At 35.5% G+C, this 24,765-nt stretch overlaps 1 protein-coding gene and 1 non-coding gene across 2 annotated transcripts in view; one reads left to right on the plus strand and one right to left on the minus strand.

Moving 5' to 3' along the window:
• Nucleotides 1–24,765, minus strand: part of CDKAL1 (CDK5 regulatory subunit associated protein 1 like 1) — a 725,348-nt gene that overhangs the window by 61,633 nt on the left and 638,950 nt on the right. The gene's annotated exons all lie outside the window — the stretch shown is intronic.
• LOC123232623 lies at nt 1,754–1,870 on the plus strand. Its single transcript, XR_006505153.1, has one exon. It is a non-coding gene; the product is annotated as a U5 spliceosomal RNA (small nuclear RNA).

A 24,765-nucleotide genomic window follows, 5' to 3' on the forward strand; every position in this document is an offset into this window, starting at 1 on the left:
TACTAAAATAAAGTAAAAAAAAAAAAAAAAACAAAAAGTAGCATAGAGTATTAATAACAAAGACAAAAGACCTGGAAAACAGATTAAAGAGAGATAAAATAGGAACCCCTAAATTATTTAAAAGTCATGGCCAAAAAAATCCCATTATAGGTAAACATGACATTTCAAGAAAACATAAAAAACAGAAATATATCATTTTTAAATGCACTTATTTAAATGGCATGTCAAAAAGTTTACAGGATAAAAATAAGGAATGTTTTTAAAATGTATTCTTTAAGGAAGCATCAGTAGCATTTTCTTAAGCAGTGACTCTCAGCAAAAAAATAACATGGATTTAATAACATGTGTAAGAATAGGATGCACAAATCCCATTCTTACACAGGGGAACAGGGTTCAGATTAGCTCTTTCACTTGCAACCTGTGTGACAACAAGCAAATCACTGAGTTTCTTGGGGCCTCAGTTTTCTTGTCTATAAAAAATGGAAGAAGGGTATTAGACTAGACAATTTCTGTGGTCCTTCTGGCTCTAGCTCTATGATCTGGAAAATAATGATAAAATGTCAAAATAACTTATATTTGTCTAGTTGGAAACATTAAAAAATACATCTCCTAACATCTCTAAGTTAAATATACAGAACTGTAGGGCAAAGGAGAAAGAGCCTTAAAACTACAAAGAAAATCTGTAATAACAAAAGCACTCATCGATTTGGAGACATCTATTAAAGGTAGAAATTTTATCTATTGTCTATAGTGCATGCGTGCATGTGTGCGTGTGTGCGTGTGTATGAAGGAGGTTGGGAAAGACTATACTGGACTATTTATGAAGTACTTCTTTTGCACTTCTAAAACTCATATTTCTCTCTTACTAACCAAATAGGCAATAGGGTGTTGTGACTACTAGTGATGGGCAAACTTTTTAAAGAGGAGGCCAAAGGAAAGGAACTGCTCATCTGTCAGTCTGTTTCTAAGACAACTCTTTTGAAGTTTCATTGTATTGTATCCTACTCATTGTATTCGTCAGATTAGGAATAATGTCACAGCCAGATAGAACATTTCAGGGGGCCGCATCTGGCCCGTGGGCCGTAGATTGCCCATCACTGGATTAGACAGTTATTTGGATTTGAAACATACTGTTTATGAAACATACCAGCTCTATGATTATGAGGAAATCACTTAACTTCTCAGGTGGCCCAAAGTAAGTTAACAAATCCATTACAAAGCAGTTGCTGACGTGCATTTGTGGATGGAGTATTCACAATGGATCTGCCTTACACACAAAAAACAAACAAACCCCAAAATATTTATAATTCATCTCATAGCTTGCCTGCCTCCCATAGGAATGGGAACCTGCCTCCCATAGGAACTATTTCTTATCCCTGAAAGGAATAATACAGAAAAGTAAACTGCCACTCTAAAAGCAGAGTAAATGTCATTTTTCTTCTAATATTCAAGTTATTTGCTGTACTCCAAGTAAAAGGATGTCGGCAATGGAAAGACATGTGTAGACTCATCAAAATAATCTAACAATTCTAGAGATAAAAATCTAGAGATAAAAATGCTTCCAATCAAGTTTTAAAATGGGGGGTTGTGGTGGTAGAATAAATTTATAAGATGTTTGGGGCTTAGTGAATTACCCAATATGAAAACTGAGGTAAAAGCAGTATTGGATAAATGGTTGCTAAGGAACTTTTTCTGTTCTCGTCAATTTCATTGCTTTGGATGAATCTTTTTTTCTATAATTAAAAGTATATGAATGCTCTGGTTTCTCTTCAGATCGTATAAATCTTTCGCCTTTTACTAAAGATTTCTGTGGAGAGGAACAACCAAGAGTCTTAATCGAATTTTTTGAGGCCTTGCTATTTGTGAGGCTAAAAAAAAAAAAAAAAAAAAAGTATATGGCAGTGGTTCCCAAACTTTTTCGGCCTACCGCTCCCTTTCCAGAAAAAATATTAATTAGCCTCCTGGAAATTAATTTTTTTTTAATTTTAATAGCAACTAATAGGAAAGATAAATGCACCTGTGGCCATCACCGCACCCCTGGATTGCTGCAGCACCCACCAGGGGGTGGTGACGCCCACTTTGGGAATCACTGGTATATGGGTTGAGGAAGGTAGGTTGCTCAGTAGATTGAGAGCCAGGTCTAGAGTATGGAGGTCCTGGGTTCAAACCTGATGTCAGGCACTTCCTAGCCCCAACTGCCTACTCTTTACTGCTCTTCTGCCTTAGAACCAAAACTTAGTATTAATTCCAAAATGTGAGGTAAGGCTTAAAAAAAAAAAAAAGATATGTGGATTGATTATAGGAAATTTGTATTTAAAAACAAATGAAAACTACCTGTTTCTACATTTGTAAGTGATGATTTGGTTTAGGAGTTAAACAGCACATATATTAGCAATACACATAATTTCTTTTCTTCTCAGTGAAATAACATCACAAGCTATAATGTATTTACCAGGGAATTGTAAGGTACTGGCTTTGAGCAAATATTTTACAATCCAGTAACATATTTCAGAATAATTTCAAACCTGTCATACAATTTACAACATTGATAAGAAAGTAATTTTACTATTTCTTCTTTTCTTCCTATATCTCAGTTTTTAACATTCATACTACTCTTTTCCTTATATACTGTGTGATTTCCCTTTAAGTTTCATCTCCTTTTGCCTATCCATGCAACACTGATTAGCATTTTCTTTTCAGTCACATTTCTTTGTCCTGTTGCTAGAATAGACAGGAAGAATGGTTCAATGGACTAAGCAATGGATTAGAAAATAGGATGTGTTCCAGTTAGATCTTGACTCTGCTTGGTCAAGTTGTTTAATTTATACTTCAGTTTTGTCATCTGTAAAATGGGGATAATGTGTATCAATACAGTTTTGAATGGAAATAACTGAGTATGCTACTAGTAATTATATATATTAGAGAATTTATGTTTCGTAAAATATTCTTGCTCTGATACTGACTCATGTAAAACAGTACATATAGGATAACTTACCAAAATTATGCTACTTATTTATGCATTAATTTAGTTTTAATAAACCTATGTTTAATGCTATTTTTAAAATGGTAAGTATATTAATAAAAGCTGATCTTTCACTAAAAGATCTTGTTTACTCATCATATAAGCTGTTCTAGTGGTTGTTTTTTAGACACTGTATCTTCAGTATAACACAGATGGGAGGGGAGATCAAATGGATACCTTAATGAATATTTACCACTGTTTACCCTAAATTCAGCTGTGTTGAAAATTACAACATGATCTTAAAATCAGGTGTTCTGCTTTTGTTCAAAGCACCTCTTTTCTCATGTATTCATTTGTCAGTTATTGAAAAGAGAGGAAAAAAAACCCCTTAACTTATGTTTTCAAATAACATGTGAACAATTCCTGATTTTTAGAAAACCAGAATTTCTCTTTCATTGTGCCTATTAACAAACATCTTTAAAAGTAATAAATGATACAAAAATAATAAAGATGAACATATTTTTATATATGAAAAGACATAGAAAAACATTCAATTTCCCAAATGAATAAATATGATGTTATATGAAACATTAAATATTACATTAACTAAATTAAAATAACACATATAATATATGGGCTCTGGCAAAACTCTCAAGGTGAGAGTTAAGAAACGGCAACTTTAAAAGAAATATGTTATTCTAGAAATTTTAATTCTGATCTAGTGGTTATCAAGCTAATTAAGAACAGGCAAAAGTCTATAAAACATTTAAATAATCTGAAACTTAAGGGAAAAGATACTCTATTACATTCATACAACTTTTAGTGCATGACACAATTTATCTAATAATTCTACTCTAGCAGCCTAGAGATATCTTTTACAGGACACAAAAGAAGACTTCAAGGCAGGGACCTTTCAATCAATTGTTGCCATTTTAGGGCCTGAATAGTGGAGTGACTATATCTCTGACATTCCCAAATTTTCAGGTTAAGCTTTGGATAATAGGATATCCATAGCAATCCATAGTCAACTTTATGAATGAGATCAGAAATTAATATAGTTCCCAATCTTTTTGTCAAATTTAATAGATTTGACTTATTTGCACACTTTAAAAACCAACCTATTTATTCACTCATTACTTTAGTTTTGATTTAGGTCACTGTTAGGCCTTGCAATTATAAAACTAAAATTAATCAGGCACCTACTTACCTTTTCAAGAGCCCTCATAAAATCTATCATTAAATAAAATTAATTTATGCTAAGAGAAAAGCTCTTGTTAATTTTAGTAGAATATTTGCAACAATATAAAATCAAAGTTATGTCTTTAAAACCTATAATCTTTCCTCTGTCATACAGTTCTGAATGGAATATTTTGTTGACAACTTAAATTGACAATAAAGGAATCACACTTAAGAAAAAAATAACCTTTTGGTTTCATTACTTGAGTGCTAAGTTTGAGTTACCAGTTATAGATTTTTTTTCAAACTAGTGATAGATGTTAAAATCTTTTTGAAAAAATTAACAAAAGGAATCCCTTGCAATTCACAAAAGATGAAGAAACAATGTTTCAAAAATGAGAACTTTCCTGAGTTAGATATTCTTCTCTGATTAACCTGTAGTCAAAGAATATAGTTCAATTCTTTTGTGATCCAACTGACCACTGACCTGGGTACTCCCTCCAACTGCAAATTCATGATTACAAATAGATACCCAACTATATACCTGATCATATGTGACTGTTATTCATGTTTTCTCATCTAAATTTTTGAATGTTACTAGGATAGCCTACTTATCCTGTCCATTTAATTGGTCTGATGGGAACCTGGTAGCAATTGGAAAAAACCATATTATTTAAATATTAATAATTTGGGTTTGGGGTATTTATTATGCTTTATGGAACCATTTTCTTAAATGTGCATTTTGGTCTTTTGTAATAGTGACATAAAGTTTATCTAGTCACACAATGATCAAATCATGACTAAATGAATCAAGGGTACTAGGGGTACTTCAGAGAGGACCAATAAGTGAACCATATAGTATCCTGTTCATAATGGCCATAGCAGTAGCATGAGGACTCCTGAGATTAGTCTTCCTACTAGCGGCAGATTTTTTAACTAGTCTAGTCTTGGAAACAGACTTTAGAAAGTGGATGATGGCAAGAGCAGATGCAGAAGAAAATGGACTCTGCAAGGTGCAAAAATAGAGAACGTGGCCAGAAAAACTAAGAAATATCTCATAGTGTTAAGGCATATTTGAAAATGTTTTTTAACTTCTTTTTTTAAAAGTTAAAATACTAATTTTTTTCTTTTTAAAGATGTTTTCATCTTAAACACTGGCATAACTAATGAATTAGTTTATTAGTTCTAATGAAATAATGGTGAATTAACAATTTACCTTAGTTCAATAAATGAACTAATGATAAATTCATAATTCACCTTTAATCTTTAACTAATGAATGTATTCATAGCTAATGAATTATGAATTGCCATAACTAATGAACTAATGAATTGTTCTCTTGGACAATGCTTTCAGTCACTTACTGTGTACTTACTGAATGCCAACATGCTAGGTTCCATTCTATGAAGATGAAATAAGACAAAGACCTTGCCTACAAATAGCTTGTACTCCAGTGAAGAGGAAGGAGAGGAATATATACACAAATAACTATAATATTTTGATGTCTTGATGGGTTTATGATTTCATTCATGTAGACACTTCTACCAACCATAAAGATCCCAATTCATTCAAGCCTTCTCATCTTGTATAAATCTTGTCCATAACATCCTGTCAATCTTTTACAGGGGATTCACTCACCATTCTAGGGGTGGCTTCACTCTAGATTTCTTCATACTACATGTATTGCAATAGAATTTAAATGCTATAAGTTATTCCTCACTTTTCTGAAATTACTGTCCTATCTTCACTATTGGTCACATACCTATCTTTCTGATTATTATCTTCACACCATATTTACCACACATTAAAAAATATTACTGATGTATTTTAAAATATCGCATCATTTCTGTGTATATTCTATCTCCCTAAATCCAAAGCCTCCATTTTAAGAAATCAGTTCTAGAAAAACAGACATATCTAATGTATAAGACAATAGTCCCTCACATCTACTAAGATTCATAAAATCATAGATTCCAAGCTAGAAAAGACCCCAGAAGCCACTGGGTCCAACTACTTAATTGTACAGAAAAGGAAATGAGATTAAGAGCAATTAAGTAACTTACCCAGGGACACAAACCTAGTAAGTATCTAAATCAATTAATTTGAATTTTATTGCTTTTTAGAGGTTTTTTGGTTTCTTCTATCATTTTTGCCAATTATATGGGCATGAGGTGAAGTCAGAGACTCTCTTAATTTGTATTTATTTCTCTTATTATTAGTTATTTGGTGAATTTGGCACACTGCCATTGATAATTTGCACTTATTTTGAAAATTGTTGATATTCTTTGACCATAGTTATCTTTTAGTAATGGCTTTTGTATGTATGTATGTATGTATGTATGTATGTATGTATATATGCATGTATGTATGTATGTATGTGGTAATATGTGTGTGCATTTTTTTCTCTTTTTCTTAGCTATCTGACATTTTCTTCTGCATGATTCTTTATTGGCAATATGTTATGGACTATTCACACCCTCCATGCATCTTTTCTTGGGAAATGCTTAAGTTTAAATATTTGGAAACTATGAGGTGTCATGTCATGTTTCATATACGGTATTACTGGACTAATGCTGATGAGCTGTGTTACCAGAAGAGATTTAGGACTATTAAATTACTAAACAATTTCCTCAAAGCAATGCAAACTTCTCTTCTTTTCCTTTGCAAATTTGGGTTCAGTTCATTGCCTATACAGCATCAATAGTGTGTGTATTATACACATAAACATATACTTGCTACATATCTATATACACACACATAACACAGGGGTTAAATATACAACTGGACATTATGGTCTGGACTGCTAGGTTTAACTCCTAATAATGATTATGCCTCTCCTATAGGAGATTCTTCAGTGTGCCAAGCCTTGATACAATTTGTACAATGCCATTAAAAAACAGGAACATTTGGAGGGCAACACCATTTATAGAGCATTCCTCTTTTACTTGAACTCTGAACTGAATATCTTCCATAATATTGGCAAAAACCTTAAGAATACATCTCTCTGTTTTATAACTTGTTTGATATTAGTATTCAGAAGGTCACTGAGCAGTTCTCTCTTGTTATTTCTTTCATGTGATCTTGCATGATTTTTACATATGAGTACTCCACCTTATTTGGGGCAGATGCTTACAGGCCTGCTCTATCAAATCAGTTTTTTATAATTTAGACACAATGAACAGAGTTAGATTCTTTTCTTCACTCTTTCAGTCAATTGAATATTTTTGGTAGCATTCTTTTAGAAAGGTACAGACTAAGATTTCAATTAGAATCTGAAGGTGATGAAGTGCAGGTCTTTTGGTCCAAGGCCTTTCCTTTTGCTTTCTGATACCTCTTTCTCCACCATAGGGCATTTCTTATAACACCCTACTTTGTCAGCTACTCTTCTCTAGTGGAGGGAAATATCAGAGAATGCACTATATGTAAAGAAGTAACATACAGGTACGGCACAGAGTCTCATTTATTCTCTTGTCACATCTCAGTTCCAGTTCTACTTTAATTTCTTTTGTACTTTATGAACCTTCTCTCTACTCTACTGGTTACTGAGCAAGCAAGCAGGTGTACCCTGTATCTTGTATGTACCTATTTATGTATAGGTTACCTCCTCCCTTAGAACATAAGCTCCCTGGGCCAGGTAACTGTTGTGCCTGCTATTTCCTGAAAGAGGCTGAAACAAGAGGATCACTTGAGTTTAGGGGTTTTTAGCTCCAGTAAGGTTGTATATTGAAGAAACCCCCAGTGGATTATTAAATCCAGGAGTTGACTCTTAAATTTTTAACACAGATTTACACCAAGGAAATCAGCAAACACCACAAGCTAGGGCTCAATTTATTGTTGTGATAATTATCTAGACTTTTGAAAGTGATGGAGAAAATGTTAATAATGCAGATTAAACTTAAGACTGTGTCTTGGATATATTTATTTGGAGAGCTAGCTAGAAATTCAATAGGTGTCTGCATTAAATCCATTACTAATATAAGGAATCCCTGGAATAGAGGACTAACATGCTGCTTAAGGATGGGAAAACTGGCTCAGGTCAGAAAAATGGAGCAGGTTTATGCTTCTGTGCCAAACTGGCAATGAGACTGTGCAGTGAATAGCTGCTGCATTTCTATCCTAAGCAAGATAAGAAGATCCCATATCAAAGAAGAAAAGAAAAGAAAAGAAAAGAAAAGAAGAGAAAAGAAAAGAAAAGAAAAGAAAAGAAAAGAAAAGAAAAGAAAAGAAAAGAAAAGAAAAGAAAAGAAAAGAAAAAAGAAAAGAAAAGAAAAGAAGCTTATTGTGAAGAGGAACAGGTTTTGCTTTTTCTTTGCATGCTTAACCCAGTGCCTGGAACATAGTAAGTAATTAATATGTCCTTGTTGATTGACTTCTCCCACACAACATTCCACTTTCTGTCTCCATGCCTTAGCTCTTGCCTGCAATTTACTCCTTCTCTACCTCTGCCTCTTGGAGTTCGTCTTCCTTTAGACAAGCTCATACCATCTTCTGCATGAATGTCTATTGGCCTCTTCCCAAATTATATCCTGTGTATATTTTTACATGTATTTGTTGTTTCCCCATCAGGATATAATTTTTAGTGGATTTCAGTTTTAGATTAAGGCTAAAAGAAAAACAGATTCTGATTAAACAAAGATATAATTAAAGGAGCATAGATTTAGAGCTGGAAAGGACTTTAGAGGTCAATGAGTTAATAGATGAGAAAACTAAGGTGAACTGACTTTGCTAAGATCACATCATTGAATAAATAAAGCTGGGATTCAAACTCTGGTCCTTTGAATCTAAATACTATCCCCTTTTTGGTGTACCACTGCCTCTCTTGTAATGTTTTACTATGGTATATACTTTTACATATAGCTTGAGTACCATGGATATACAATATAAGGTTTTGTTAGTACCTATATTGGCCAGCCTGCCCTTCACAATTCATTAAGAAACATTACTTGTTTTTGTTATAATGAAACAATCCCAAAGCATAACTGTAAGAATTTAAAGTTATCTAGTAAATTAGACTAATTTAAAATATGTATTTAGAGTATACTATTCCTTCCCAACATTCAAATCTCTGCCTCCTGCAATTAACACTATTTCAAGAAAACATCATCATAAATTAATTCATGCATGCAACACTTGTGTGACTTATTAAAAGCCTCATGCTAGGCACAATAGACACTCGCATTCAAGTGCTCAATTAATGAAAATGGCATTTTGTTCTTCCCATTCAAAGACTTCTTTTCTTTGCATTGTAGTTTAGTTCCTCTCTAAATGTGGCTTTTAATATAAAATGACAATAATTATGAGCCCTTTGAGATTTCAAATCTGAATCTCAAATTATCAAGCCTTAATAAAAGCCTAATAAATTCCTTTATGTGCTATATTATGTCTGCTTAATTACTGCAGACACATAAAGAAAGCAATGCAAGACTATCGTCTTTATATTAGCTTTATACAAGAGTGATTTTAAAGATTCTTTTCACCAAACAGAAAATTTTAGGTATACAATATTTAAAATAGATATTCATACATTTTCTTTTAGAACTGTAATTTGGATCACTGCATAAAAACTCCAAATGCAGAAGCTATAAGGCATGGTATAGAGCTTCCAAGCCAGAAAAAAATAGGTTCAAGTCTGGCTGTGACTCTGAGCATTTACTCTCAATATTCTGCAGTGACTCTGAGCATTTACTCTCAGCATCCTGAATAGCAAACTTTTTCTATAATAGGTCAGGTAGACAATATTTTAGAATCTGTGGATTGAAAGGCAAAATTTAGGAAAATATGTAGTTACTTATGTGACATTAATGTCCCATTAATTAACTGGTAGAATTAAAATTTTAATAATAACAATAATGAGAACTTTTTTTGTAATGCAGGTCTGCTAAGGAAAAGAATAAAATTCCTTTTTGGGGAGATAACATTTCATTTAATTGAGATTTAGAAATTATTTGCAAATGGTCATCTGTTAATGCTGATCTTTACTAACATTTTGTGTGTTTCACCTATGAAAATATCTTTTCACAAGATAAGTAATACCAAATACTCAAATCAACCCATGAGCATGTGATTTTATTGAGCACATTCATCACTCAGAAAGAATTTGTAGAATTCTATTATATTCTTCTCTTGGTATTTGCCTGCATGCCATTACATTGCTAACTAATCACTTCCAATCAGTTGGGTGGAAGCTTTTCAATTGTGTAGTTAAATGGTTTTAAAATATGGAAATTCCTTTTGCTTCTGAATCTAGATCCAAAAGTACTGCTGGAACTGTAGTTTGGGCTCAGAAAATATATCTGCTGCAAATATATGCAGGAATGGAGATCTTGTTTTAAGTTTTGAAGGCACAGGAAGTGTATAAAGCAGCTTGATATTACTTTTGATTTAAATAATAGTTGTTTTTGAGCTGACTTTACTGAAGTACAAATTTTGCATATAAGTGCTGTTTTGCCTTGTAACTTTAGGTTGAATCCATTAAAAAACGATTAAGTCTGCAACAAAAACTAATTTCCAGATTCATTCAATGTTTATTAATAATGATTGAGTGTGATCTTTCTCATTTGGAAAAATTTCAGTTTCAATATTGAGTCAAAAATCATAGAAAAATCTCCCCCCCTTCTCTTTTCTTATTTTGACATAATTGGTATGCACTGATAATAAAAAATAAAATGTGGTACAACAATACAAGTGATACTAAAAATCTTCATAAGTTATAATTGTGTCACAGTGATGAGAGTCAATAGTAATTACTTATGTCTGTGAAAGCAGCCAGAGCCAATATTTAAACAAATGAAGGTGGTTGTGTTCTAATAAAACTTGATTTATGGACACTGAAATGTGTATTTTGAAATCAATTTTCATGTATTACGGAGTCTCTTTTTTCAACCATCAAAAAAGGTAAAAACTATTCTTAGTCTGTTGTCTGTACAAAAGACCTGGTAGTGGGCTGGATTTGTTGATAAGTTTGCTGATTCCTTTTCTTGGTAACTGGATAGACAGTGGATATATAGCACTGGGCAGGAAGTCAGGAAGACCCAAGTTCTAATCTGAACTGACACTTATTAGGTGTGTGATCCAGAGCAACTCAACAAATCTCTTCATTCCTCAGTTTCTTGAATGAAAGAGGGAGACTGAAGCATTTTTGTGAGTGGTAGGGAAGGAGTGAGTAGACTTTGAGAAATTCAAGATAAGTAAGAGTGGGGATTTAGTCCTGAGTAGGGACAGAAAGGGATTGTTTATTCAAATAGAGTGGTTTAACTGGATAAGGAAAGGAGTAAGGCCATTTCTTTGTGTAAGCCTGGTGAATGAGGAAGTCAAGGCAGAAGGTATCTGAGTGGTAGGAGATGAAGGACAGGAGAGGGAACTCATGTCAAATGGTCTCAATGTTTACTGTAAAATATGAGGTGAGGTTCTCAGCTGAGAAGATTGGGGTGAATGGGAGTTTGGAGGATTGGAATAACTACCAAGGACAGCAGATATGAGTTGATAAGGAATAGGTAGGATAACCCAAAGGCAGGGAGGGCTCACTTGATGCTACATAACAATATTGGCTCTTTTCTCAGTCACACTTGGCAATAGGGGTAAGTGCTCTGGAGGATCAGTCAAGCTTCTTTAAAATCTGCTCCCAAGGCCCTCCTCCTGCTGAGCTTTAGAGTTGTTGCTATACTGTGGCTTCCAGGAAGATGCTATGATCATTTTTTGCAGTAAAGCTGCAGAAATAGAGGATAACAGTCACATGGAGCACCAGTAGCTACTCCAAAGTCCTCAGACACTCTGGATCACTAGGCCTCTTCTCTGGCTCCTCAGAAATTGGCAGCTGATGTATTTATTGCTATTGGTTGTGAAACCCCAATGTACAGGTCTGATCTAGATGAACTAGAAATTATCTCATTTTGCTGCCTTTCCCCCATGGTTAAATACTGGCTACAATCCACTCAGGCTGGGAAGGTTTGGAAAAAAACAAAGTTTAACTTCTCTCAAACCTTCTAGGGGCCTGTCACACACAAAGTTGCTAAAGTTCCATTCAGTTTTATACTGATTAGAACAGGAGGCTGAAGTTGTTTAAGGATTTGTGTTTCAAAAGGGTTTTCTGCAAATAAAATATATAGAGGATATAGAGATGTAAATGAAAGTAGTATATGTATATAATTATATATAAATGTTATAAATATATATTATATGTATAAATATAAATATTATTATATATAGAGTATCTATAATATCAAGAAAGTAATATAGAGTAAGTAGCCTCTAAAGGAAGATTTAAATATAGTCAAAGTGATAATCAACTTTTTAGGTAATCTGGAGTGTTTTTTTTTTTTTTAAGACCATTACCATCTGTCTTGGAATCAATAGTGTGTTTTGGTTCCAAGGCAGAAGAGTGGGTAACAGCTAGGCAATGGGGTTTAAGTGACTTGCCCAGGGTCACAAAGCTGGGAAGTGTCTAAGGCCAGATTTGAACCTAGGACCTCTGGTCTCTAGGCTTGACTCAATCCACTGAGTCACCAAGCTGCCCCCAATAATCTGGAATTTTAAGGATTTCCCAGAAATAAGCAGTGTGGTCGCAAAAATAAATAGATTTTCATTTTTCATCCTTAGTATGAAGTTATAATCTATCCCCAAACTTAATTTGCTACATCATCTACTTTTTTAAAAATAACAACACAGAAACTGCTAAAAGACATCATTAGAGAATTTACGAATTCCCACAAATCATTTAAAAGAAGTATTTTAGTACTCATAATTAAATTTAGTACTCAAAATAGAGAGCTAATTAATAGTTAATCATCTCAAAACCATGAAACATAATAAAGATAGTAATGGGTCCATTTTTGGAGGAAGGTACTTTTTATACAGATAACAATTTTAAATCAATTAATGCCATAAATATAGATAAAAATGTCAATTTCTACATTATTTTTGACTGAAAAAAGGTAGGAGATGAATAACTTGAACAAAAAATTGATAAAATTCACATTCATATTTCTACTTACATTTCAGTACTTCTAGGAGAACTGTCACATATATTTTTCCTTAGTCACTTTATTTTGAATGATATAGGTAAAAAAGCAGAAGACAGTCACAGGCCAAAACAGCTTAAGAAATCAAAAGAGATCTTTGTAAAGGTTGAGAAATACTATTGCTAGTGTAAGGCATTTCTTATAGTAAAAGTTACCAGTGCCTGCAGTTGACTGGCTTGTAGCCTTAATAATGACTGTTTGACATTTTTCCCTTGTGTAAAACAGGGGTAGCATATCAGATCCCTGCAGATGCTGAAGCTAAAGGCAATGCAAAGAATAGCTTTGACATTTTGTCATGGGGATGACAGGACAGAATGGACTGCAATAAACAACAGCCTGAGCAGGATAATTTGATGCATTGGGTCTTAAGCTTCTCCAGATGCTGAACTCAGCTTGGGATAGGAGATAAGAGGACAGCATTGACTCTGCTGAATAGAGTCCACTTGTATGAAACCAGGCAAAAGAAACCTCTTTATGTAAATAGAAAATAGTCCACCAACATGCTATTTTTTTTTTTTTTGCTTGTTGTCCTTAAAGCCAGTAATGAAGACTGAAAAGCAATACAATGCTAGAGAGATATCCTTAGGATGGAAAACAACAACAACCCAATATTATAGCAATATTTCCAGTCAGTTTAAACTCACTTAATACTATATTGCTCCACAACTATTACACATAAATAAAATGACTTTCAATAACATTTCTAAGTAAACAAACACATGCAACTCACAGATTTTGACTGTGAAGATTTAATTCTCAACAGAAGGATGTTGCTTATGGAGTGAGAAGTGAAATCACAGTCCCTCTGGGAACAGAGAGGTGCTTTGCCAGCTTTCTATCAGAAGGCTGAATGATTTGCTTACATTTCTTGAAATCTGTTTTCTTTCAGAAAGGCCAGTTTAGGTGACTAGAAGATGTCATAATTAAAGTGAACTACTACCCAAACTACTTATTTCTGTAAGGCATGACAGAAAAAAACAAAATTTACTCCTGTTGGCTAGCCATTTAAATAAGTTCTTTCCATCACTGAGGCTTTTTAAGTGTTTTTAACACAAATACACTCATTAAAAAAAATGGCAAAATGTAATATGCTTATGCAATCAGGAAATAGGAAATAAAACAGTTTTATAAGATCAAAATGGGGGAGAGGATAGAAAAAGCAAAGAAAGTCATATAAAAGTACAAGGAAAACTTAGTTGTTCCTAAACTCTAAAATGGAAAAACAGATCCAAGTTCATGGTGTATATATTTAGGCAGATTCCCAGAAAGATAGATAAGAGTTCATCCTGGACTTGCCTTTATGCTTTATTTTATTTTTAAATTTTAATTTAATTATTCTCCAATCACAAGTTAAAAAGACTTCCAACATTTTTCAAAGAATATTGAGTCTTTATTCTTTCCTTCCTTCTCCTCCCCATCTACTTCTCCCCACCTTAAGATGGTAAGTAATCTCATATAGATTTTACATGGGCAATCATGTGAAACATTTTTCCATATTATCCTTTTGTGGAAGGAAACCAGAATGAAAAAAAATTAGAAAGAAAGTGAAAAAAGTTTGCTTTGGTCTGCATTCATACTATCATTTTTTTCTCTGAAGCAGATGGCATTTCTATCATGAGTTCTTTGGGACCATTTAAGATCACTGTATTGCTGAGAATAGCCATTATTCACAGTTGTTCATTATACAAAATTCCTATCACCGGTACAATATTCTCCTGGTTCTGCTTATTTCACTTTGCTTTTAGTTCATGTAAGTCTTCCCAGGTTTTCCTGAGTTCCTCCTGCTTGTAATTTCTATAGTATTCTATTGCAATCATATAGTGTAACTAACTCAGCAATTCCCCTCTTGATACTTGATGGGTATCCCCTCATTTTACAATTCTTCCCTGCCCCCCTCTCCCACCAAAAAACAAAGAGCTTTCGAATAGTTTTGTATATATACGTCCTTCTTCTTTTAAAAATATCTCTTTGGAATACAAACATAGTAAATGGTATTGCTGGGTCAAAGCTTATGTTCAGTTTTTTAGCCCTTAGGCATAGGTCCAAATTACTCTCCTGAATGATTAAATCAGATCACTACTCTCCTGACAGTGCATTCATATTTCAACTTTCCCATATCCCCTTGCAAGTTTTGTCATTTTCCTTTTCTGTCATAATAGCCAGTCTAATAGATGTGGGGTGGTAGCTCAGAGTTGTTTCAATTTCTCTAATTAATAGTGATTGAGAGCATTTTTTGCATGGCTATAGAGAATTTTAATTACTTTGTCTGAGAACTGCCTGTTCATATCCTTTAACCATTTATCAATTGGGGAAATAGTTGTATTCTTATATATTTGACTCATTTCTTTGAATTTGAGAAATGAAACCTTTATTAGAGAAACCTGTAAAAATATTTTACACCATTATGACTGCTTTGTAGTTTCTACACCCACTCCCTGCAATTTACCCTTTTTTCTCTCAGTCCCCTTCTCTTATATTCTTCCCTCCTACTTTCCTATAGGGTAAGATAGCTTTCTATACCCAAGTGATTGTGTATGTTCTCTCATTAAGACAATTCCAATGAGAGTAAGGTTCACATGCTTTCCTCCTGTCTCCTCCATTTTCCCCTCTACTGTAAAAGCTCTTTCATGACTCTTTTGTGTGAGATAATTTATTATATTCTCTCTTCTCCTTCTCCCTCCTTCCCATGCATTCCTTTCTCATGCGTTAATTTTATTTTTTTTGTATCATTCCATCATATTCAACTCACACCATTGCCCACTGTCTATGTATATTTCTTTTAGTTGTCCTAAAAATGATAAAATTCTTTAGTTATAAGAATCATTTCTTATAGGGATGTATACAGTTTAATTTTATTGAATGTCTTTTGATTTCTCTTTCCTGCTTATCTTTTTATGGTTCTTTTGAGTCTTGTATTTGAGAATCAACTTTTCCAATCAGCTCTGGTCAAAAAAAATTTTTTTTTATTAGGAATGTTTGAAAATTCTCTATTTCATTGAATATGCATTTTTTCCTCTGAAGGCTATGCTCAATTTTGCTGGGCAAGAGATTCTTATTTTTTATTTATTTATTTATTTTTAAACCCTTGTACTTCGGTGTATTGTCTCATAGGTGGAAGATTAGTAAGGGTGGGCAATGGGGATCAAGTGACTTGCCCAGGGTCACACAGCTGGGAAGTGGCTGAGGCCGGGTTTGATGGGCAAGAGATTCTTGGTTGAAGTTCCAGCTCTGTGTTGGAACCTGTTGTGAGGAAGATTGTTATTTAGTTGTTATGTAGGAGACTTGGCAGGACGGGCTGGAGAATTCCACATGGAATGGGGAAACAGGAAGTGGCTCTTGCTCGCTGAGGACTCCATGGTGGTTGGGACAGGCAGTAACTGATTTCCTGGGAGACCTCAGAGCTAGTGGAGTTGCACCCTGATTCCCTGGGATCCTGGAGTGTGGTGAAGGTTGGAAGCAGAGGACATCTATTCTGCATAACAGCACTGAGTAGGGAGTGATCTGCGATCTGGTGGACAGCTTGCAGACTCCTCTCCCTACTGGGCTGTTTTGGACCATCAGTTCTGGAGGAGTTGGTTCCTGGCATCCTGAAAACATCTCTGAACTCTACTGTGAGGATTCCCACTCCAGTACTGTTATTCTCTGGGCCCTGCCTGGCTTAGGTCTTAGATTAGTGTAGATAAGTCCCTCCCTTGACCCTGTGGTTTGCCCTTAGCTTGTTAGTGTAGCATTCCTTATTCCCATCCTTTATTATTGTTTCCCTCAATTAAACTGTTATAAACCTTTGCCTTTTACTTGCTGGTTTCCATAGGCCTAGTCTTGATACTGCAGAGCTGCCACCTCAGTAGTAGTCACCTCCTTGGCAATAAAACCTGGTCTCCCAACCTTGTTTTGGTCCTGTCATCAGTCATTCCTGTCTCCCTCACCCATTGAGAACCCACAGATAATAAAAGTTAACATCCCTGGTAACCCTCCATTACAAACCCGTGGCATGGGTGCTGGGGCAGCACAGGGAAGGCCAGAGGACATTTTTTGCATGCCCCACCTCTCTGTCCAGTCACCCATTGCTGTCTGGGGCAATGGAGGGGCTCAAAGGCAGCTTGAAATTGCACTTTAGGTATGTGGTCTTGAAAATGTTTAACAACACTGTTCCTTTGCCCTCTGGAATATCATATTGTAGGCCCTCTGGTACTTTAATGTAAACGCTATTAAATATTGTGTTATCCTGGCTATGGCTCCATGACATTTGAATTACTTCTTTTTAGCTGCTTGCAATATTTTCTTCTTGACCTTGGAGTTTTGGATTTTGGCTATAATATTCTTGGGAGTTATCCTTTTGGGATTTCTTTTGGGAGGTAATCAGTGCTTTCCATTTCTATTTTGCCCTCTAGTTCTAGAATATCAGGGCAGTTTTCCTTGATTTCTTTTTCTTTAAAAAAATTTTTTTTTAAATCCTTCCTTTCTGCCTTGGAACCAATATTATGTTTTGGTTCCAAAGTAGAAGCGTGGTAGGGGCTAGGCAATGGGGGTCAAGTGACTTGCCCAGGGTCACACAGCTGGGAAGTGTCTGAAGCCAGATTTATACCTAGAACCTCCTGTCTCTAGGCCTACCTCTGAATCCATTGAGCCACCCAGCTGCCCCCTTCTTGATAATTTCTTGAAAGATAATATCTGACCTTTTTTTTTGATCCTTGCTTTCAGGTAGTCCAATAATTCTTAGATTATCTTTCCTGTATTGATTTTCTAGGTCAGTTGCTTTTCCAAAAAGATATTTCACATTTTCTTCTACTTTTTAATTCTTCTGACTTTGTTTGCTTGTTTCTTAATATCTTATGAAGTCATAGGCTTCCACTTGTCCAATTCTGATTTTCTAAAACATGATTTTCTTGAGTGAGCTTTTGTACCTCCTTTTCCATTTGGACAATTTTACTTTGTCTAAGAATTCTTTTCTTAGAGAATCTGTGTACTTCTTTTTTAATAGGGCTAATTCTGCCTTTTAGAAGTTCTTCTCTTCAGTGCATTTTTATACAATTTTTCCCATTTGGCTGTATCTTTTTAAGAAGTTTTTCTTGTCATTGGCTTTTTGTGCCTCTTTTATCAATTGGCCTATTGATTTTTAAGGTATTAATTTCTTCAGTTTTTATTTTGCCTCCTTACTAAACTGTTGATTCTTTTTTCATGATTTTCCTATATCACTCTCATTTCTTTTCTCAATTTTTCTTTTATCTCTATTTGATTTTTTAAATCCTTTTTGAGCTCTTCCATTAAATCTTTTTGGGTTTGAGAACAATTCACAATTTTCTTGGAGGTTCTGATGTGGTAATATTGACTTTGATGCCTTTTTCTGAGTTTGTGTTTTGGTCTTTTGTGTCACCAAAATTACTTTCTAGGTTGCGTTTCTTTTTTATTGTTGTTTGTTCATTTTCCAGCCTTTTTATTTTCATTTAATTTAAAAATCAGTTAAAGTTGGGCTCTGTAACTGTGGTGAAGGAAGCACTATTCCAAGCATCAAGTTCTTTGTGCAGCTGCCTTCAGAGCTGGTTCTGGGAATATACCTGCTATTAGTTCTTCCAAGGTGGTATGATGTAAGGAGAGTTGTGTTTAATACTCTCCTAGTATGTGCTGTGGTCTGTGAGTAACCCAAAACACTCTTTTACCCCTTGGAACTATGACCAGGGTCCCTTGCTCCCCTGTGGCTGCAAGTACTGGTATATGCTGGTGCTTTTCCTTACCCCAAAACCTTGCCCTAGGACTGCAACTGGGATCTGTGTATGGGAAATGGAACAAGAGTTTTGTACTTAGAGCCAGCAAAGAGAACCCTGCAGTCTCCTTCTGAGCAGTTGTCTGACTCCTCTGTCTGTGGCTGAGAGCTCCAGAAGTCTTTGATACTGCTTCAGCTGAGTCTAGGGCCTGTTGCCAAGGTGGGGTCTGCCTTGGTCACAGCTTTGTCCTGGTATATTATATCCCATATGCTGGCCTTCTAAGTTTTTTGGGGGTTGAAAAATTATTTTACCCCATCTTTTTGTGGGTTTTGCTGTTTCAGAATTAATTCTGAGACATTATAGTTTTTTGGAGGGTAGAGATTAAGATCGGTGTGTGTACTTCCTCTGACCCCTGCCCTTAAACTTTTGCTTTAGCCAGTCTACTGGCCTAGGATCACTTGTCCCTTCTTTCAATTCTGCCTGATGAAAGAAACTTCCAGGTTCAAGCATCATAATTGGTTCCCTTTGAACTTCAGTTAGCATTGCTCTTATTTTCCTAAGTGCCCACCTTTCTAATTTTACCACACTTTTCTCTTCACCATGCAATGTGATCCAGGTACACTGGCTTACTTATTGTTCCTTGTAGGACATTACATCTTCTGTCTCTGTTCTTTTCAACTGGCTGAACCCCAACAAGCTTGAAATGCTTTCTCTCTTTATCTCATCCTCTTAGTTTTTCTGGCTTTCTTCAACTCTTACTTCAAAATCCCAACTTCTGAAGGAAGCCTTTCCTGGTTTCTCAGAGAGCCATGTGCCTTAATAAATGCTTGTGGCCTGCCTATCTGCCCCTCTGAGGCTACTTCCCATCTATTGGGTGTTATATGTATCTAGTTGTTGCCATTCTGTGAACTATTTGAGGCCAAGGCTTGTTTCTTCCTTTTAAATGGAGCTTGAGTAGAAAGTGATCAATAAATTATTTTTGTTCTGACTGAGTAGATTGTCATTTATAAAGAGTTTACTATGTGCCAAACTCTGGGCTAAGCAATGGGGATACAAAAATAAAGCAATCAAGACAGTCCCTACTCTTAATTAGTTTATATTATTATTTTTTAGACCTTACTTTCTGTCTTAGAATCAATACTGTTTACTAGTTTCAAGGCAGAAGAGAGTTAGGGGCTAGTCAATGGTCACACAGCTAGGAAGTATCTGAGGTCATATTTGAATCTGGGACCTCTTGTCTCTTCATCTACTGAGCCATCTAGCTGCCTCCAAGCAGTTTTTATTCCAACAGAGAAAAAATCCATATAAATGGGTGCTGGAAGAATAAGAAAGAACATGCCTGTGGATTCATGGATAGCCAGGAAGAACAAAAGAATCACTGAATATTAAGAATTAGAAAAGGATCTTGGAGATCACCTTATTCTGTCTCCTTATAATCACAAATATATCTGAATTCAATAGGATGTCCTGTAGTCATCTTCATCCTAATATGCCTAAATTAAATTCATCCCCACCCCCCCAAACTTTTCCTCTTCCTCACTTTCCATTGCTGTTGAGGACACCACCATTCTCCTATCCTAGTCATCATAGCTGGCAACCTAGATGCCATCCTTGACTTCTTATTCCTCTTTTCCCCCAAGAGCCCCTCACATCCTGTCAGTTGTCACATTCTTTCACTCCTACCTTGGAAACATTTCTTGTATAAGTCTCTTTCTCTCCTCTGACACTGCCACCATTTTGATGCAGGCACAACACCTCATGTCGGGACCATTGTAATAGGCTACTGCTTATCTCTTTGTCTCAAGACTCTCCATAAATTTACTAAGAAAAATGATTATCTCTTCTTAAGTATGCTATTAATTCTGCTCTTGGACCATAGTTTGTTAAGGGTCTAGGGCTCCTTAGATGAAAGAAGAGATATGAGGTTAAAGTGTTATTATTGTTGCTTTCATGCCCTTGGAATAAAAAAAAAAAAAGTCTTATGTAAAGTCTAAGTTTGGAAGAATAACAGAATAACTATTTTATTTTAACACTTCTCCATTTTAAAAAGGAACTTTCTGTAAAGAGAATTTCTACCCTAGGTTAAAAAAGGTCAATGAAAAATGTAATGTAGATTACTTGTAGAGTAAATATAACAAAATAACTAGGAAAAATACCTTTTCCCTAAAAGATTTTTTTATACCCACATTAAAAAAACAACTTCTACATTGCTAGATAGAAATCTATTTTCTATCTACTATATATATATATATATATATATATAGTTGTTTGCTATATATATAGCAAACAACTATACTTATCTATTACTTAAAAGACCACCAGGACTGGTCATCTGAAAAGTCAATGCACAAATCATAATCTATAGTAATTAAGCAATAGCTTATATTCCAAAAATTGTTTTGACCTTAAAATATTATATTTCATATAGTTTAGTGCTTATCTTCTACTCAACACTAATGACAGTTTTATACAAACTGTTCTGCTTTTTCTATTCTCTATAGATAGATCAGAGAAATCAAACTTCAATAACATTAGTTTTGAAATATCACAAAGCAATTACTTGATCTGAAAACTGCAAAAAGTAAACTTAGATCAGAGTTCAGATTTTACATTAAGTTTGTTCTTAAATGGAAGTCTGACCCTGTCAGATATTTGAAATATTAATTCCAATAGAATAAATTGCTTCCCACACTGCATGTAGGGCATGGTGGATAGAGGGCCACACTTGGAGTCAAAGAGACAGAATTGCCTTAGATGCTTGATGTGATCATGGGCTCTTCAAATGAACCCAGTAGGCACTTAATAAATGCTCCTTTCCCACTTAGGAAAGTAATTTCTCTTCTTAGTCTCAGGAAACTCTATAAGATAGCAATTAATGAGACAGATTGGATTGGTTGGAAACAGTCCTACACTGACAAAGCTGCATATTTAAATTTTAATCCTTGAGTAAATTTATTTGCTTTGAATGGGTTTCATATCACACAAATTTTGTGTAATGATGTATGAAGTCACATCTGAAAACAATTCACATAATCAAACAGCAAATTGATCAAAGAGATAATATTTGTGAAGCATTTAACATAGTTGCTGGCACATGTTAGGTAATAAATACTTATCATTGTTGTTATTATCATTATTAAATATGTACTAAGTGAATACTATGTGCTAAGAACTGTGCAAGGTGCTAGGGATATAAGTACAAAGAATGAAACATTCACTGTTCCACCAGGAGAAACAATGGTAAAAAATGACGATGCATAGAAGTATATACAACATAAATATAAAATCAATAACTACAACTATACTGAGTAGTGAAATACAAGAGAGTTTGGGAGTGAGGACACTTGCAGTAGTGTAGGTTCAGGAAAGGCTTCCTGCAAAAGACACTGTAAGTTATAGGAAGAAAGGGACTCCCCTAAGAGTCACAAATAAAGAGGGAATTTTCCAGGAATGAGGCAGACCAGTGCAAAAGACACAGAGATAGGACACAGAGTGTTTACATGTGTAGACTAGAAGAACAGGTCAGTGTGTCAAGATTCCAGCATGAGGAAAGAGAGTTTGGGAACCAGATTATGTAGGGCTTTAAAAGTTACAGAGGAGTTTATATTTTGGTAGAGTGAATTGTGTGCTGGACCTGGGGCAAGGAACCCCTGAGTTCATGTCTGGCCACTGCCACTTACTAGCTGTGTGTCCCTGTTCAAGTCACTAAACTTCAACTTAAAACTGCTTCAGTTTTCTTAATTTGAAAATAGGGATAATAGCATCTACCTTCTAGGATTGTTGTAAAGATAAGAGATATTTGTAAAGCTGTTTTCAAACTTGAAGCATTATATAAATGCTAGCAATTGTAACTATTTATTATTATTAATGAGTTAATTTATCCTAGAGGCAAAAGGACTTTATACTTAATCTTGAAGGAACTGCTGTGATTTACTGAGTAGGGGATGGCATGATCAAACCTGTGCTTTAAGAAAAAGTACTTTGGCAGCTGAGTAGAGAAAGGATGGGAGTGGGGAGAGACTTGATTTAGAGACCAATTAGGAAGCTACTGAAATAGCCCAGGGGAGAGAGAAACTTGGGTGGTAGCTGTCTGGTGGAGACAGGAGATATAGATGAGAAATGCTGTAAAGGGAGAAGTGAAAAAACCTGCCAAATGACTGACTCTTCTGTGAGTCAGCGAGTCAGTAAGCAATTATTAAGGACCTACAAGATTCCAGGCATTATGCTAAATGTTGGGCATAAAAAAATAAGGCAAAAAATCCCTGCCCTTAAGGAGCTCATAATCTAATGGGGGAGGGGGGGAGACAATAAACAAATATATATGACTTATGTGTGTGTGTACATGAAATAATAGGGGGGAAACATTAGTTAACAGGGTGTTGGTGCCCTGTAGAAGGGGAGATTTTAGTTTGGCCTAGGAGGGAGCCAGGGAAGACAGGAGGTAGAGACGAGAAGGAAGAACATTCCGGGCATGGGAGACAGAGAAAATGCCTGAATTGTGGGGTGGAAGGCCTTATTTGTAGGACCCTGAGATCGAATGAAAAGTATGTGATAGGGAGTTGGGGAAGGAAGATTAGGAGAGTGGGTGGGAGAATGGTGGTGAGGTTTGAAGGGCTTTAAGCACCAAAAGACTGATTTTATAATTGATCCTGAAAGTGCCAGGGACCCAGTGGCTTAGTGGGGTGCCATGGTATGAAGCAAGATAACCTCTCTGGAGAAAGGACAGATGGAAAAGAGTGGGGAGAGGCTGGTGACAGGCAAGGCAATTAGCAGGCTATGGGCCAGGTGTGAGGCGATGAGGATCTGTGCTAAAGCAGTGCCAGGGTCAAAGGACAGAAAGGGCCCATTTCAAGAGATGTTCTGAAGGTAAAATTGAGAGACCTGGAAGGAGATTAGAGATGGCTTATGAGGAATAGTGAGGGAGTGAGGATGATACCTCAATGGCAAGCCTGGCATTGGGAGAATGTGAGTGCCCTAGACAGAAACAGGGAAATTTGCAAGGGAGGGAGGTTTAGAGGTAAAGAGATTGAGTTCATTTTTGGACATGTTTGGTTTAAGATATTTGAGACATCTAGTTCTACATATCTGAAAGGCAATTAAGGGTGAAGGCCAGGATGGGACAGCCCTTAGCACGGAGAAGATAATTAATTCCATGGGAGTTGAGATCACCAAATGAAGTAGGAGAAAGGGATAATTGAAGAGAGCCCAGTTCGGAGCTCTGTGGGTTAGAGCATGACCTGGATGAAGATGAAGCAAAGGGGACTGAGAAAGATGTGCCTGGTAGGAAGAGAACCTAGAAAGAGGGGGCGTCTTTAAAACACAGAGACAAAAAGTATCAAGAAGTTTTATCAATAATGTCAAAGGCTAGAAGAGGTCATGAAGAATGAGGACTGAGAAAAGGCTACTGGATTTAACAATGAGGAGAGCATTGGTAGTTTAGGAGAGAGAAGTTTTAGTGTAATAATGAGGTCAGAAGCTGGCTTCTAGGGGGTTAATAAAACAGGATGAGGCAGCTAGTTGTCTCAGGGACAGCTAGATGGTGCAGTAGAAACTGTTGGGCTGGAAGTCAGGAAGATCTAAATTCTAATCTGGCCTCAGATATTAGCTGCACAATCCTGGATAAGTCACTTAACCCTGTTTGCTGCAGTTTCCTCATCTATAAAATAAGCTGGAGAAGGAAATGGCAAACCATTCTAGTGTCTTTGCCAAGAAAAGTCCAAATGGGGTCACAAAGAGTCAGGCATGACTGAAACAGAACAACAAAAATTATGGAAGGAGAGGAAGGGAAGTGGAGGCTCCTCTCCTAGATGGCTTTTTTATGGAGTTTAGCTCTAAAAAGCAGAAGAGATTAGGGAAGGCTTTTGATGTTGATGTTGCTTGATGATCTATACTCTCTCAGCTCTACTATCA

Source organism: Gracilinanus agilis, chromosome 1 (assembly GCF_016433145.1).
Source record: "Gracilinanus agilis isolate LMUSP501 chromosome 1, AgileGrace, whole genome shotgun sequence".
In the NCBI taxonomy this organism is placed as follows: Eukaryota; Metazoa; Chordata; class Mammalia; order Didelphimorphia; family Didelphidae; genus Gracilinanus; species Gracilinanus agilis.